The 18384-nt window shown below is 41.7% G+C and overlaps 1 long non-coding RNA gene across 2 annotated transcripts; it reads left to right on the forward strand.

Moving 5' to 3' along the window:
• Nucleotides 1-25: 25 nt before the first annotated feature.
• LOC131834392 (uncharacterized) lies at nucleotides 26-15488 on the forward strand. 2 transcript variants are annotated; one of them, XR_009354835.1, is made up of 3 exons: nucleotides 26-6638; nucleotides 7579-8395; nucleotides 9101-15488. It is a non-coding gene; the product is annotated as an uncharacterized LOC131834392 (long non-coding RNA). The 2 variants fall into 2 exon arrangements; XR_009354834.1 differs by having other exon boundaries at nucleotides 7599-8395.
• The last annotated feature ends 2896 nt before the right edge of the window (nucleotides 15489-18384 follow it).

The raw sequence follows: 18384 nt of genomic DNA on the forward strand, positions 1-18384 counted from the left end.
CAGGTTGTGAGAGGGAGAAGTGAAACCCGCGGAGAAGGGGACTCCCCAGCATTGGGCTTCCAGGCCCCACACAGGGTGCTAGGGCCTGAGACCTTGAGAGGCAGGTACAGGGACCTCGGCCTTTACATTGACCCCTCACCTACTGCTCGGGGTGCTCTCTGTCACATTGTCTCCTTGAGTCATGGCCCAGGAGCTGTGTCAGTGATTCTGAAACATTTTGTTAGAAGGTTATCTTTACAGTCTCACAGATTACTGAGGACCCCAACGATAATTTTGCGAATGTAGGTTATAGCTATCAATATTGATCATAGTAGGGAAAAGGCTGTTTAAAAAAATTTACCAGGGCGCCTGGGTGGTTCAGTCAGCTAAGGGAGCAACTCCTTATTTCAGGTGATGAGATCAAGCCACACCTCGGTCTCAGGGCTGACCTTGGAGCCCGCTTAAGATTCTCTCCTCCCTCAGCCCCTCTCTGCTCACTCTGTATCTCTAAGAAAGTGCAAATAATAATAATAATAATAATTCGCTTAGAATCATATTAATAACCCATGGCATGAAAACAGCAATGCTGTTTTTATGAAAAATTAGTTCCCCCAAATTAACAGGGTAGTGAGAAGAGTTGGATTTGTTATACTTTGCATTTTTGTAAATCTTTTTCTTAACTACCTGAACCACTAGATGTTCAGATTTGCTTCTTTCTGCATTTATTGCATTGCTTTGAGTGAAGTATATGAAAAACATTTACAGCCTTGCACAGAGATAGGAGAACAGTAGGTTTCATAACCTTTTCAGATATTCAGCTTTGATACTATATTCACACTACATAAGTTGTACTTTCTCTAAGGTTATTGGTGAAGTGGCACCTGAACAGTATCATTGGCTATTTCCTTTTCTTTTACATTAAAATCCACAGGTCCATCTTGTGCACTGAATGGATCTTGTACTAACGCATGAATTTTTTTTTAAGTAATGTGTTGTTTCACTAAAATCTTAAAGGTGTTTCAGTGTTGAAACTGAAAAGAATTATTGGAAAGTCACATTTGTTTTAATATTACCACAAATCCCAACAGAAAAATTTGTCAGTAGTGAGAACCTGTCAGGTTTGTTGGTGGATCACAGGTTTTCCAAAATTGAGAGCTTATATTTGATCAAGGCAACAAGTATTCTCAGCTGTCCTGTGTGAGTTGATTCATGAATGGATACATTCCTGTTCATTTTCCAGAAACTGCCTGTCAAATTGCCCAGTCTAAATAATACAAGTTTCTATGTCATCCATTCCTTCAGGTAAAAATGACATTGTGTAGAGAAAAAAAAAAAAAATGAAACCACTTAATCAGTTAAGTTCATACAAATTTCATACAAATTATTTACCTTGGAGCTTAGGGATGTGGCAGACTGCTACTGCCCATCTCACATATCATGTAAGACATGTTTAAAAATGGATTTGAGAATAACTTAGTAAAGATAATAATTTTTGATGATTCAACTGGGATGTTTAATGTGATGTTAGCTTCTTTTTGTTTTCCACTGAGTCATTTTATTTACATGTATGTATTACATCCCTAGAAAAAGAGTCTCAGGGTTTTCCCTTGTGTGTGTTTTTGTCTTGCTTCTTCAGGGTCCATGATGCCAGCTGAGGTTGTCAGTTCAAAGAAACCAAACTGGAGGAAAGGGAAGATTTTTCTGCCATTTTGGTAGATCTTTGAACTGTACATCAAATCTGGGGCTGACTGCTCCACACGTGTTTAACTTGTCCTTGAGGTTCCCAAAAAGGTTTCCATCTCGGTGATCAGTAGTGATTTCAAATTCCCAATGTAACCGTGCTTCATATTTTGGGTTGGTGAGCACCAGGTGCCTCCCCCAGGCTTTAAGCTCCGGCCCAGCAACCACCTCCGGACACCCTCCATGGGCTGTGGATCTGTCCTCTCAGTTACCTGCTGCCCCACGTCTTCACCCTTAATGGAGACTTTGAACCCTTGGTGTTTCTAGTTCCTCATCACTTAACTGTCTTTTAACCTGGAAAAGTGAAATATGTTACATAGAAAACGAAGTTGAGATTTATGGTTCCATCAGCCCAATTACGGTGTCCCTCTAAACTGTTCTGGAAAGGCACAGTCAGGTTGAAGATTTTCTGGGAAGAGCTCTGTGGGGTTTCATGCCTTTCTTTGGGGCTTGGGGATCTCCCTTCAGTGTGTCTTGTGCTTTCCATGGCTTTGCAGGGGAATCCTAGGAGGCCCCACATAGGTCAGTGCACTGTACGTATTGGGTACAGAAATGAGTAAATGGTTGGAAGCACCAGAAAAAAAAAAAACCAAAGAAACAAAAAACAAAAACAAAACCATGCTTTGTCATCACAGTTAGAAACTGGGCAATGACTTTGGAGCATGGACTAATAAGACTTGACTTTTGCCTCTGTTCTAGGCATAGTGACTGCTCTGGAGAGCATCTGCCAAGATATTCATGTGACTGTTAAGGTGGATCAGAAAGTTGGCCGAAAGAGTGTTTTTGTTTTTTTTATGAAAGCAAGTAATGGTGAAGAATAACAATTGCCTTGTGGACCCATCACCTCCATTCTTGTTAAGTTTTACCTCAGTGCGAGTGTCAACATGGTGAAAATGTCTAAGTGGTGTTATAACAGTTTTAACCTTGTGGATTCTGTGAAAGGGCCTCAGTGACTTCAGGTGTTCCCCAGAACACACTTTGAGAACGGCTGCTCTGAACAACCCTGGGAGAGTCTCCCACCGACCCTGCCCTGGCCTCCTCCTCACTCAGCAGAATCCTTTTCCCTGAGATGCACTTCCTGCCTCTGAAAACTGAGCTCTGACTTTAGCCCCTGAGTGCATCTAGAAGAGACCTCACCTCCTGAAAATGTGATGGCAAAGAGGGTCCCCAGTCTGGGAAGGGAAGTAGAGGACAGGGATTTCCCTTTTGTAACTGGGGACAGTTTGCCCCTGAAGGCACCAGACCCAGGCATAATCGACTTTGATTTTGTGACATATCAGCTTCATATGTGTTCAAATCCCAGACAGAAATCTGGTGTCATCTGTAAGAGAAATCATGTTGGTCTTTTCACTTTACATGTGTCTCATGCATCTGACTTGAGACTCACCAAGTATGGAGAGCAGTACCACCCAATACTACAGTCTATGCGGAAGCAATTGTTCTGTATCCACACTGTCCAATATGGTGGCCACAAGATACATGTGGTTCCTGAGATGCAGGTGGCACTTGAAATGGGGCTGGTGTGCTGAGCAGTTGCATTTTTAATTGTTTTAAGTTAGTAGGAATTTAAGTAGCCATAGTGGCTCATAGCTACTATTCAGACAGTATGTACCTAAAACACTCTTAGCTGTCAGGATCCTCCTCAAAGAAGATACTGTGTGACTCATAGGTGTATGTGTATTAAACTTGCCTTTAAATGGAAGTTATGAAGTTGTCTATGTTGGTCTGAGACATAGCCTTAAGAGACAGCATGAAAGTTTAATTAACTTGCATTATAACAGCTAAAGTGTGCAGACATTAACCAAAACATAATGTATCACATCAAGGTCATATAAGTGTTGAAAAAAGCCCATTACTGGAGCTAACTGATGTCTCTATTACTTTGGCTGTCGTCTTGGTGTTGTTTGCATTCAGCTGGTAAACATAAGCAGGCATATAAGTCTTCATTGAGCCCAAATGAGAGGATTTATTGAACACACATATATCAGATACCTCGTAGGCGCTGTACATACTTGTAAAAATCATAAAGCAGAAGATGGACATCTTAGATTCCACCACCTTAGAAACTTTATGTGTTCTCCTCCCCATACTTTTACCCAAATTCAGACAATTCTCTACATTTCCCTTCTCCTTCAAAACCCTCTGCTCTTCATTTCCACTGAGGGGAAAATATACATGAAATGTTTACAAGGGTGGGATGAAGAATTCTCTAAGCATGGCCTAATGATGAAAACCCATAAAGAAGAACATGAAATTTCGGCATGTGATCCACACACTCACAAAGATACAAACACATGTCCATGATCAAAGTAAAAAACAGAAAAACAATATTCACAGAAAAAGGGTAACATGGTTCAATATTGTTGAGCCCAAGACCACTAGGAGGACCTGTGAGCATTCAAGTTGGATCTATTACCTATTGCAGTGAGAGAGAACACACCCCTTTGGGGGCCATGGGACATCTTAATTAATGAAGGTGTTAGAACCTGTGGGACATGGGCTTTGGATGGGAGTTTTGGAGAGGATCCATGGATGTGGGGTCCACTCCCAACTGCATGTTGTCAGGATGTGTACACAAATCCTATGGCTGAGCATCTCGGTGAGTCCGCTCTCCAGGCAGGCCAGACCAGAGTGAGGAGAGAGCAGTCATGGTAAAGAAGCAGCAGTTGCTCACACTGGCTGACACAGGGAGGTGTATGTTATTCTGTGGGTTGTTTAGTGCCTTGTTTTGTCTGTAATGACACAAAGTGAAGTTGTGGTTTCAGAGTGTCCTTGTCTGATGCTGATGTTTTGTGAGGTGACTGACTTATGTCCCACAGGAGAGGAATATGGCCAAATGGACATTCACCAGCTTCTGACCACTGAGTCCAACTGTCAGTGTCAGACCAGCTTCTGCTATTGGGGGCTGCTGGCTCTTCTCTCTTCAATTCCATATTTTAAAATAGGCACAACCTATTGAAAACACAATTATAGAATTGGTGTTTCAATAACTTTGGGTAAATACCCAAGAATGGAATTGTTAGATTATATGGCAGATCACTATGTTGTACACCTAAAAGGCATGGAATATTGTGGGTCAACTGTACTCACATAATAAAAGAGAAAATGAAAGAAAAAGGAATTAAATAATTACAAGACAATTTGGAAAGGACGAAATGAAATATCAAACAAGTATATTGTAATAAGTAAACAAAAACAAAAATGAGAATGTGCACTAAGAAATGGGAATAGAACTTAGAATATATGAACTTAACACAGATGAAAGTAACTGATGAGAGTGCCCCATAGAAGGGTCAGTAAAACACACCATCCTAAAGTTGATGGGAAGGTCGCCTAGATGGCTCAGTCAGTTAACAGACTCACGTGTGATTCTGACTTAGGGCATGATCATTTGGGTCATGAGATCCAGCCCTAAGTAGGGCTCTGCACTCAGCAGGGAATCTGTTTGAGATTCTCTCTGTCTGCCCCTCCACCCACTCATACTCTCTCTCAAATAAATAAATAAATCTTAATAAAAAATAAATAAATGTTGATGGGAGTGAACACTGGTATATAGTTTTTAATGGGTGTTTTTGAAAAATATCTCCATAATTTAAATGCGCTTATATTGTGACACATACATATTCTTTTAGGAGATTATCCTAAGGAGTTAATCACACATGTTTTTGAAAGCATATTTTCAAGAACGTTTCTTGAATTGTGGTTTAAGAAAACAAAGAATAAAACTTATGTAAGTATTATAATCAATATGATAATTGTGAGTATAAATAGTGGAACACTTAACATGTCTTGGGGATTATCATCATGTGTTTTACACAGAGTGTCAAACTTCATCATGAAATAAAACTCATGAGGCACCCCATAGGGGATCCCTTTGTACAGACAGGCAAGAGAGGACTTGGAGAAAAGGAGGTGGTAGAGGCAGGGTTCAGCCCAGAAAGTTTGCTCTCAGAGGCCTTGCTGACTTGTCTTTTACTGTTAGCTATCCTTCAGAAGGGGTTTGATGTGCACTCCATGCTAGCAAGCTGTTCCAATGTTCCAGAATGTTCTGTGATGGGAGGATGCTGGACTCAGAGCCTAGGAGGACATTAACAAGCAATATGACTCAGCTGTTCAAAGCACACTAAAGTCCATCATCCAGTGGATATCTCGAGGCCTCCAGGAGCTTAGGATCAGCTGACCTCTGGAGTTACAGCACAGAGTAACAGCAAGAGTGACACCCTGGTCACAGGACACTGGCAGAGTCATGTGGGAGATGGGCATGGAGCAAAAATGACAGAAGGCAATGTAAGTCGCTCCTGAGATGAGTGCTATGTGGAGAAAGGTCATGATATCATGAAAGCAGAATCCAGGAGACCTAGCAGGTCCCCTACCACTAGCATCAGTCTCATCTATAGGATGCACCAGGCATATGGGTATGAAGCAAAAACACAACTCCACACAGTGCTGTACAATCATAGAGCAGGAGAGAGCTGTGGGGAAATAATAATATGACCATAGGAATGAATAATTGAGTGGATACACTGGATGATTACAGTTGTCCTTCCCCAAAGCCATACAATCAGGAGGGTGATGGCAACAGGAGAGAAGACCTCTTTGTTTCTTAATCAAGTGATTCCAACAAGTTAATAATAATTGTTTTATAAAGAATGGAGATAGGAAATGATGAAAAACAATTTCAGGAATATTTCTTCAATTTCACAGGGAAAGACCTACCCAAATTCTTACCTAGAGGAGAGGAGACCCACACCAGGACACATCACAGTGAAATGTCACAAGGAGGATGGAAGGGCAAACACCCTGAAGACTCCAAGAGGCAACACAGGCCTATGGGCTGGAAGACATGAGACAAGGCCCCCAAATCCTGAGGACAACTCTGTCCAGCACAAAGTCTCTGTCACGTCACCATGTGACTCAGGGTGAGGGCAGCCTAAAGTCTCCTCAGATGTGAGGGTTTCTGTTCTACTTTCCATGTTTCCTTCTACAGGATACCAGTAGGGAACAAGGGACAAAAGATGGAGAAAACTAAACAAGGGGAGCATGTGGGATCCCAGCAACAGGGAGCCAGCAGGAGAGAGGCCAAGTGCCCCTGGTAGGTGCTTCAGGGGGTCTGGGTGTCAGCCCTACACCAGGGGTGTAGGCATCCCTTCCCCATGGGGCAGGGCTGAAGACTGCAGGCCAGGCGGCTGCACAGACATGAAATGGGAGAAGATTGGATTGGCTCAAATATGTCCATGAAGATTTACCCAATAGGATGGGGTGAGGGAAGGATTTAAAGGAGCACAGTAGAAACTGAGCAAATGATGGTATAAGATAGTTATTTACTCCAGGGAAAATAAAAAGTTGATTCAGGAAGGAAATCATAATCATAGTCTATGAAAAGCTCAGTTGTGACTAACATTTCATGATCATAATCATGCAAACACTGCACATTGAGCTCATCAAAATTATCAAATAATTATATGGGGCAGATGAGAGAGTGTGAAAGAGGCGCCAATTCAGTCAAGATGACACATAAACCTGAAGACCAGAGAAAGAGTCTGAGAAGCAGGCTACTTAGAGGCACAGAAGCAGTAATCAGAGAATCAGCTAGAAGAACTAATGCAGGTGGTCTCTGAGATTCAGGAAATAGGGACATGGAAGCTTTGGGACATCTGTCTTAAAATCAAGGACTGTAAAACTGTTCCTCTATCCATTTGCTATAAAGACAACATGGTGGATGAGGTGATGGGTCAGGATGAGTTCTACACAGAAGTCATAGAGATGGGGCAGGAGTTGGAGGACTCATGGGTGAAAATGCTGGTTTTTTATGGGATGATTTTGTTTTGATTAATTTTGTTTCCTGTTGCTGAATGGGAGTCATCCCCACATGTTTCTAGGAGGAATGGCTGAACCAGAAAAGAGGGGGAAGTGCATGATACAGGTGAGTGAGGGGCCATGTGTGCCCACATGGAAGGGGAGCCTGAGACAGGAAGACCCTTCCCCCATCACTGCTTAGAAGGTGAGGACACAGGTGCAGAGGTGGGGTGAGGGGTGGGGAGAGTGTGCAGTTCTCACCTGAGTCTTTCTTTTCTGAGTGAGAAAGAAATGACTAGGGAAATGGCATCCAGATAAAGCAGGGCTGGAGCCCCTTGAGCTCTGTGCTCTTCACTTTATAGAGACAGACTTCTAGCATTAGGAGGACATATAAGAGACTAGAAGCAAATGCAACAAATAGCTCAGGTATAAAGACTACCATCCTTTTTATCTTGTCATTTATCATCTTATCAATTTATAATTTTTCTGCAGTGAATATATGTGACACTCTGTATTGTTCATCATCATACACATCAGAATCAGAATGTAAATGTTTTATTTATACTTTAAAAGGGAAAGAGATGGTAAGAAAGAGCAGCTCAGGGCACAGAGCTGAAAGGTCTGGGCCTGCCTGTCTGCACTCTGTGCAGGGGACTCACAGAGCCTTTGCTCCATGTTTCAGGACCCTGCTCTCTGGGGGGCCAAGTAGGGTCTTTCCCCTCTTTCTGGGGTGTGCTCATTAACTCATTTATTACTGTCTTGTGAACCTTAGTGCTTTCTAGATGATGGTTTTTCCAAGTTACATGACATTTCAAGCTATTTCAGTGGGAGAATTTGTCCATACAATCCAGCCCACATGCTTTGGAAATGGAAATTTGAGGTAAAATAGTTCAGTGAAAAGATGATTGGTCCTAAAGGGGAAGATCAGAACCTGATCATTCATGGTCTGAGGATGATATGTCAGTTATTTGCTATTTTACAGTACTTTATTTTTAGAAACATTATTCATACACATACAAGATAATTCAATAGATATTCAAAAATATACAAAAATAAGGAAGTTACGTAGTAACCCCTCATTCCTCAGTCCATTAAGTTCTTTACATAAACTCAGCAACATGGCCCCAGGGATGGTGGGTCAAAGCCTCAATTTAGGATTCCTGAGGTGGTGCACAGAGTGACAAGACTGCATATATGATGGTGGATCAAAACCCCCATCAGGACTCAGCAAGAGGGGTGTAGAACAGTAGTTGCATGGCCCTAGTATCATTTGCTCAAATTTCCAAATGTGGAACAAGGGGCGGAGCACAGTGCAGCTGCATCTCCAGCCCTTGTAGATGGTGAGGTTCTGTGGGATCCTAATCCTGGAGAATGGAGCACAGCAGGGACTTGGGCCACTGGGGGCAGGTCTCACCACTGTGAGAGCTCCAGCGCTGGGAAGGAGATGAAGTGGCAGGACTCTGGACAGCTCCGTCAGGGGGTTCAGCATTACTAGAGACTCTCTGTGGGGTCCTTGATGGCAAAGGATGCAGATTCCACAGGTAAGCAAGATGACAAGAGTCCTCCTGTTCTCTTTTTCCTGCAGGTGAAATCATCCCTCTGAGGGCATCTTCCTTGTGCTGATCTGCTCCAGACTGACGGATGGGGTGACATGAGTAAAATGTTTCCTGCACTTTTCTATGTAGCCATCCTTGGGTTTTGTGCTCTAAAGCATTCTGCTATTTCCTCAGGGTGGTCCAGAGCTTTCCCAGAGCCACTGTCATCAATTATGTAGTTTATTGTTTTTATTGATGTTTTTACAGAAACAAGGGTTGTACCTGATTAATTGATTGATAAATTGATATTTTTATCGTGTGTGTGTGTGTGTGTGTGTGTGTGTGTGTGTGTGTGTGTGTTGTTTTTCTAGAGAGAACAGTATTGGGAGGCTCCTAGTCAACCATCATCTGACTTCAGCTGGAACATCAGTAAGACTGTTGCCTTAACGCCCTTGTCTAGCAGGTTTGCCATCTGCTTGTGTACTGAACACATTAGAGGACAATTGTACAGATTTCTTCTACCATCTGTTCAGGTCCTAGCATCTGTCCCCATGTGATGGGCCTTGCAATCCTTTAGCACAGGTGCCATCCATGCTGTTGCCAGCCAGAGTCACTCCCTTTGGTGCTGCCCTAGATCGCGTCCCTTCTTGTCTGATTACAAGTACTTATCCAGCAATTCTTCCCCTGTTCTCTTTTTCTTCACCAATGTTTGTTCTCAAGTGAATTATAGTGGTGGCTTTGAGAAGACACAACCCTGACCCTTGGCTTGAGGGTATGTAACTGATCCCTGGCCCTGGCTGTGTGCCCTCAAATCTGATGCCATGTGTGCTCTTAGAATGCACTTCCTCTAGAATTCCTCCAGCCTGTCCTTGAGAACAGCACAGAAACTGAGGCAGAACTCTTTCTCCTCTGCAGGCTGACTGAGGCTCCAGGGCTTCCTGATACCCTGATAAACTTGTCTGACTCTGCACTGGGTCTAGGACACTTCTAGCCAAACTTCCTTCTCTCTCCTTCCCTCGGATTCAGACTTGCATCAAGATTTGCTGTTCTTCCAGCCTTTCTGGCTCCTTCGCCATGTCTTCTCACAAGGCTTTCTCCTAACACATTCCTTACAGTCAGTTCCCCTGTGGGAAAAACCCAAGATCCTGCAGACATGATCAATTTCCTCCCAGTGGATGCCCTTCAGCACCCTCTGGACACATGAAGGAGGCTCGCCCTTCTCTACTAATGGTTAACACTTCCTGTGCTGGACAATGGTGCAGATGCAAGTGGTATCTACTCAGTAGGTTTGCGAGAATGACCTAGCATGCATGTGTAGGAGCATGAACAGCAGCTCTGGGATTGGATTCTGAGGATGCTTGATCGAGGGGCCAGAATATCAGGATGGAGAAGGGAAAATGCATTGACTAGGAGCACTTTTCAGGATGTGGTTTTATCCAGAAGCCCAAGACATGGGACAATATCACCATTGGGGTGGCTCTATGTAGATGGGGAAAGTGGTGTCCAACTCTCCACAAAGTAGACATGACTTAGTTGCCCTAATAAAGAGACAGTAAAACTTGGGATAAAGAAGCTGAAGGAAGTAGACATGCAGAATGCAGGTATTATGTGTAGAAAAAAGACCCACCAGATGATTACATTCCACAAGAGGATCCTGAAGACTCACCTTTCCTGAAAGTCATCAGCAAAGTGTTGGGAAGAGGGAACAGGACATCACTAGAAATTTGAGGGTATTTTCCTCTACAGGGCAGAGATCAGGCAGGACAGATGTCCTAGAATTCGCTCATTAATATCAGTGGGGATGAACGGGCCCTGAATAGACAGGTGGGAACTCCATGAAAGGTAGATTGGGTGAAGGACCTCTTCCACCAGGTATTCAATCAAACACTGATGTAGGTGCTGTTGGCCAGGAACCTTGCAGATATGTTAGGTCTCAAATCAGCTGACTTTAAGACAGGGAGATTCCCCTGTCTTAGATTCTCCTGGTGAGGTGAGGATTTAATTAATTAATTAGTTAATTAATTAATTTTGCCTTTAGTTTTTTTTTTAATTATGTTCGGTTAGCCAGCATGTGGTACATCATAAGTTTTTGTTGTAGTGTCCAATGATTCAATAGTTGTGTATAAAACTCCATGCTCATCCCAACATGCGCCCTCCTTAATACCCATCATCTAGTCACCCCAGACTCCCATCCACCTCCCTTCTGTAAACCTCTGTTTCCTGGAGTCCACAATCCCTCATGGTTTGTCTCCTTCTCTGATTTCTTCCCACTCAGTTTCCCCTCCCTTCTCCTGTGGTTCTGCATGCTATTCCTTATGTTCTATATATGAGAGAAACCATATGATAATCATCTTTTTCTGCTTAACTTATTTCACTTAGAATAATCTCCTCCAATTCCATCCATGTTGAAGCAAATGGTGAGTATTCATCCTTTCTGATGACTAATACTCCATTCTATTTATGTACCACATCTTTTTTTTAATCCATTCCTCTGTTGAAGGGCATCTTGGTTCCTTCCATTGTTTGGCTGTTGTGGACATTGCTGCTATGAACATTGGAGTACATGTGCCCCTTCTTTTTACTACATCTGTATTTTGGGGGTAAATGCCTAGTAGTATAATTCCTGAATCATAGGGTAGCTCTATTTTTAAAGTCTTGAGGAAGCTCCATACTGTTTTTCAGAATGGTTGTACCAGGTTGTAATCCCATCAACAATGAAAGTGGGTCCCCTTTCTCCACAACCTTGCCAACAATTTCTTTTAACTATCTTGTTAATTTTGACCATTCTAGCTGGTATAAGGTGGTATCTCATTTATCTCATTGTGGTTTTGATTTGTATCTCCCTGATGGTTAGAGATGTTGAACATTTTTTCATGTGTCTGTTAGCTATTTGAATGTTTTCTTTGGAGAACTGTCTGCTTATGTTTTCTGCCCATTTCATGACTGGATTATTTGCTTTTTGGGTTATTGAGTCTGATAAGTTCTTTAAATCTTGATATAAATATATTGGATATATTGATATCCAAGATCTATCTATTATAGATCTTAGATATCAGCCCTTTATCTGAAATGTCATTTGCAAATATCTTCTCCCATTCTGGGGATTGCCTTTGTTTTTGTTGACTGTTTCCTTTGCTGTGCAAAAGCTTTCTATCTTGATAAAGTCCCAAAAGTTCATTTTTGCTTTTGTCAAAGAGGTTCCTGACTATGTTCTCCTCTGGGATTTTGATGGATTCCTATCTTTCATTTAGGTCTTTCATCCATTTTGAGTTTATTTTTGTGTATGGTGTAAGAGATTATTTCATTCTTCTGAATGTGGCTGTCCAGTTTCTCCAGGATTATTTATTGAAGAGACTGTCTTTTTTCCATTGGATATTCTTTCCTGATTTGTTGAAGATTATTAGCTGGCCATAGAGTTGAGGGTCCATTTCTGGACTCTCTATTCTGTTCCATTGATTTGTGTGTCTGCTTTTGTGCCAATACCATGCTGTCTTGATGGCCACTGCTTTGTAATATAGCTTGAAGTCAAGCATTGTGATGCCCCCACCTTCAGTTTTCGTTATCGGCATTCCCCTGGCGATTTGTGGTCTTTTCTAGTTGCATACAAATTTTAGGATTATTTGTTCCAGCTCTGTGAAGAATGTCAGTGGCAATTTGAAAGGGATTGCATTGAAAGTGTGGATTGCTCTGGGCAGCATAGACATATTCATAATGTTTATTCTTCCAATCCATGAGCATGGAATGGTTTTCCATCTCTTTGTGTCCTTCTCAGTTTCTTTATAGGTGTTCTGTAGTTTCTAGAGTATAAATCCTTTACCTCTTTGGTTAGGTTTATTCCAAGGTATTCGATGGTTTTTGGTATTATTGCAAATGGAATCCATTCCTTAATTTCTCTTTCTTCAGTCACATTGTTAGTGTATAGAAATGCAACTGATTTCTGTGCATTGATTTTGTATCCTGCCACATTGCTGAATTGCTGTATGAGTTCTAATAATTTGGGGGTAGAGTCTTTTGGGTTTTCCACATAAAGAATGTCATCGGCAAAGAGAGAGTTTGACTTCTTTGCCAATTTGAATACCTTTTATTTCTTTTTGTTGTCTGATTGCCGATGCTAGGACTTCTAGTATTATTTTGAACAATAATGGTGAGAGTGGGAATCCCTGTCATGTTCCTGACCTTAAGGGAAAAGTTTTCAGTTTTTCCCCATTGAGAATGATATTCATGATGGGTGTTTCACAGATGGCTTTTATGATATTAGGTATGGTCCCTCTAATCCTGTACTTTGAAAAGTTTTAATCAGGAAGGGATGCTATATTTTGTCAAATGCTTTCTCTGTATTGATTGAGAGGATCATATGATTCTTGTCTTTTCTTTTATTTTATTTTTTTTTTTAAAGATTTTATTTATTTGTCAGAGAGAGTGAGCGAGAGCAAGCACAGGCAGACAGAGTGGAAGGCAGAGTCAGACGGAGAAGCAGGCTCCCTGCGGAGCAAGGAGCCCGATATGGGACTCGATCCCAGGACGCTGGGATCATGACCTGAGCTGAAGGCAGCTGCTTAACCAACTGAGCCACCCAGGCGTCCCTGTCTTTTCTTTTATTAATGTGGTCTGTCACACTGGTGGATTTCCAGATGTTAAACCCAAGAATAAATCCCTCCTGGTCATGGTGACCAATCCTTCTAATGTGCTGTTGGATCTTATTGGCTAGGGTCTTATTGAGTATTTTGGCACTGGTATTCATCAGGGATATTGGTCTGTAATTCTCCTTTGAGAATTGATGAGGTCTTTGTCTGGCTTGGGGGTCAAGGCAATGCTGGCCTCATAGAATGAGTTTGGCAGTTTTCCTCCCATTTCTATTTTTTGGAACAGTTTCAGTAGAATAGGTATTATTTCTTCTTTAAATGTTAGATAGAATTCCCCTGGGAAGCCAGGGGAATTCTGGACTCTTATTTATTATTTCAATTTCCTTTCTGGTTATGGGTCTATTCAGATTGTCTATTTCTGCCTGTTTCAGTCTTGGTAGTTTATAAGTTTCCAGGAATGCATCCATTTCTTCTAGATTGCTTAATTTGTTGGCATATAGTAATAATTTCTAATACTTGTTTCTATTTCCTTGGTGTTAGTCATGACCTCTGACCTTTCATTCATGATTTTATTAATTTGAGTCCTTTCCATTTTCTTTTCAACAACTCTGGCCAGCAGTTTATTGATCTTATTAATTCTTTCAAAGAATGAACTTCTAGGGGGGAGGAGTCAAGATGGCGGAGAAGTAGCAAGCTGAGACTGCTTCAGCTAGCCGGAGATCAGCTAGATAGCTTATCTAAAGATTGCAAACACCTGAAAATCCATCGGCAGATCGAAGAGAAGAAGAACAGCAATTCTGGAAACAGAAAATCAACCACTTTCTGAAAGGTAGGACCGGCGGAGAAGTGAATCCAAAGCGACGGGAAGATAGACCCCGGGGGGAGGGGCCGGCTCCCGGCAAGCGGCGGAGCAACCGCGCACAAAATCAGGACTTTTAAAAGTCTGTTCCGCTGAGGGACATCGCTCCAGAGGCTAAACCGGGGCGAAGCCCACGCGGGGTCAGCGTGGCCTCAGGTCCCGCAGGGTCACAGAAGGATCGGGGGTGTCTGAGTGTCGCAGAGCTTGCGGGTATTGGAACGGGAAAGCCGGCTACAGAGACAGAGCTGACAGTAAGCTCGCAGCTCCGTGTTACCTTGAACCGGTCGCAGGCTCGGTGAGCTCGGAGCGCGGCCGGAGGTCAGGCAGACGGGAGTGACTGGGCGCTGTTCTCTGAGGGCGCACTGAGGAGTGGGGCCCTGGGCTCTCGGCTCCTCCGGGCCGGAGACCAGGAGGCCGCCATTTGTATTCCCGTCCTCTGGAACTCTACGGAAAGCGCTCAGGGAACAAAAGCTCCTGAAAGCAAACCCGAGCGGATTACTCACCCCGGCCCCGGGTAAGGGCGGTGTAATTCCGCCTGGGGCAAAGACACTTGAGAATCACTACAACAGGCCCCTCCCCCCAGAAGATCAACAAGAAATCGGGCCGAGACCAAGTTCACCTACCAAGGAGTGCAGTTTCAATACCAAGGAGAGCAGCAGAATTCCAGAGGAGGAGAAAGCCAAGCACGGAACTCATGGCTTTTTTCCTGTGATTTTTTTTAGTCTTGCAGTTAATTTAATTTTTTCTTTTTCATTTTTTTTTTCTTTTTTTTTTTTTCTCGCCTTCGGGTAAAATTTTTTTTTTTTAACTGTTACCTTTTTCTTTTTTAACGATTTTTTACTAGTTTATCTAATATATATATATATATTTTTTTTTTTTTTACATTTTTCTTAGGTGTTTTCTTTTTTTAAAATTCTTTTCTTTTCTTTTCTTTTTTTTTTTTTTTCTTTTTTCTCTCTTCCTTTTTGAACCTCTTTTTATCCCCTTTCTCCCCACTCACGATTTTGGATCTCTTCTAATTTGGTTAAAGCATATTTTCCTGGGGTTGTTGCCACCCTTTTAGTATTTTACTTGCCCCTTCATTTACTCTTATCTGGACAAAATGACAAGACGTAAAAATTCAACACAAAAAAAAGAACAAGAGGCAGTACCGAAGGCTAGGGACCTAATCAATACAGACATCGGTAATATGTCAGATCTAGAGTTCAGAATGACAATTCTCAAGGTTCTAGCCGGGCTCGAAAAAGGCATGGAAGATATTAGAGAAACCCTCTCGAGAGATATAAAAGCCCTTTCTGGAGAAATAAAAGAACTAAAATCTAACCAAGTTGAAATCAAAAAAGCTATTAATGAGGTGCAATCAAAAATGGAGGCTCTCACTGCTAGGATAAATGAGGCAGAAGAAAGAATTAGTGATATAGAAGACCAAATGACAGAGAATAAAGAAGCTGATCAAAAGAGGGACAAACAGCTACTGGACCACGAGGGGAGAATTCGAGAGATAAGTGACACCATAAGACGAAACAACATTAGAATAATTGGGATTCCAGAAGAAGAAGAAAGTGAGAGGGGAGCAGAAGGTATACTGGAGAGAATTATTGGGGAGAATTTCCCCAATATGGCAAAGGGAACGAGCATCAAAATTCAGGAGGTTCAGAGAATGCCCCTCAAAATCAATAAGAATAGGCCCACACCCCGTCACCTAATAGTAAAATTTACAAGTCTCAATGACAAAGAGAAAATCCTGAAAGCAGCCCGGGAAAAGAAGTCTGTAACATACAATGGTAAAAATATTAGATTGGCAGCTGACTTATCCACAGAGACCTGGCAGGCCAGAAAGAGCTGGCATGATATTTTCAGAGCACTAAACGAGAAAAACATGCAGCCAAGAATACTATATCCAGCTAGGCTATCATTGAAAATAGAAGGAGAGATTAAAAGCTTCCAGGACAAACAACAACTGAAAGAATTTGCAAATACCAAACCAGCTCTACAGGAAATCTTGAAAGGGGTCCTCTAAGCAAAGAGAGAGCCTACAAGTGGTAGATCAGAAAGGAACAGAGACCATATACAGTAACAGTCACCTTACAGGCAATACAATGGCACTAAATTCATATCTCTCAATAGTTACCCTGAATGTTAATGGGCTAAATGCCCCTGTCAAAAGACACAGGGTATCAGAATGGATAAAAAAACAAAACCCATCTATATGTTGCCTCCAAGAAACACATTTTAAGCCCGAAGACACCTCCAGATTTAAAGTGAGGGGGTGGAAAAGAATTTACCATGCTAATGGACATCAGAAGAAAGCAGGAGTGGCAATCCTTATATCAGATCAATTAGATTTTAAGCCAAAGACTATAATAAGAGATGAGGAAGGACACTATATCATACTCAAAGGGTCTGTCCAACAAGAAGATTTAACAATTTTAAATATCTATGCCCCCAATGTGGGAGCAGCCAACTATATAAACCAATTAATAACAAAATCAAAGAAACACATCAACAATAATACAATGATAGTAGGGGACTTTAACACTCCCCTCACTGAAATGGACAGGTCATCCAAGCAAAAGATCAGCAAGGATATAAAGGCCTTAAATGACACACTGGACCAGATGGACATCACAGATATATTCAGAATATTTCATCCCAAAGCAACAGAATACACATTCTTCTCTAGTGCACATGGAACATTCTCCAGAATAGATCACATCCTCGGTCCTAAATCAGGACTCAACCGGTATCAAAAGATTGGGATCATTCCCTGCATATTTTCAGACCACAATGCTCTAAAGCTAGAACTCAACCACAAAAGGAAGTTTGGAAAGAACCCAAATACATGGAGACTAAACAGTATCCTTCTAAAGAATGAATGGGTCAACCGGGAAATTAAAGAAGAATTGAAAAAAATCATGGAAACAAATGATAATGAAAACACAACGGTTCAAAATCTGTGGGACACAACAAAGGCAGTCCTGAGAGGAAAATATATAGCGGTACAAGCCTTTCTCAAGAAACAAGAAAGGTCTCAGGTACACAACCTAACCCTACACCTAAAGGAGCTGGAGAAAGAACAAGAAAGAAACCCTAAGCCCAGCAGGAGAAGAGATATCATAAAGATCAGAGCAGAAATCAATGAAATAGAAACCAAAAAAACAATAGAACAAATCAACGAAACTAGGAGCTGGTTCTTTGAAAGAATTAATAAAATTGATAAACCCCTGGCCCGACTTATCAAAAAGAAAAGAGAAAGGACCCAAATAAATAAAATCATGAATGAAAGAGGAGAGATCACAACTAACACCAAAGAAATACAAACTATTATAAGAACATACTATGAGCAACTCTACGGCAATAAATTTGACAATCTGGAAGAAATGGATGCATTCCTAGAAACATATAAACTACCACAACTGAACCAGGAAGAAATAGAAAGCCTGAACAGACCCATAACCAGTAAGGAGATTGAAACAGTCATTAAAAATCTCCAAACAAACAAAAGCCCAGGGCCAGACGGCTTCCCGGGGGAATTCTACCAAACATTTAAAGAAGAACTAATTCCTATTCTCCTGAAACTGTTCCAAAAAATAGAAATGGAAGGAAAACTTCCAAACTCATTTTATGAGGCCAGCATCACCTTGATCCCAAAACCAGACAAGGATCCCACCAAAAAAGAGAGCTATAGACCAATATCCTTGATGAACACAGATGCGAAAATACTCAACAAAATACTAGCCAATAGGATTCAACAGTACATTAAAAAGATTATTCACCACGACCAAGTGGGATTTATTCCAGGGCTGCAAGGTTGGTTCAACATCCGCAAATCAGTCAATGTGATACAACACATCAATAAAAGTAAGAACAAGAACCATATGATACTCTCAAT

The sequence above is a fragment of the Mustela lutreola genome, chromosome 6 (genome assembly GCF_030435805.1).
Source record: "Mustela lutreola isolate mMusLut2 chromosome 6, mMusLut2.pri, whole genome shotgun sequence".
NCBI lineage: Eukaryota > Metazoa > Chordata > Mammalia > Carnivora > Mustelidae > Mustela > Mustela lutreola.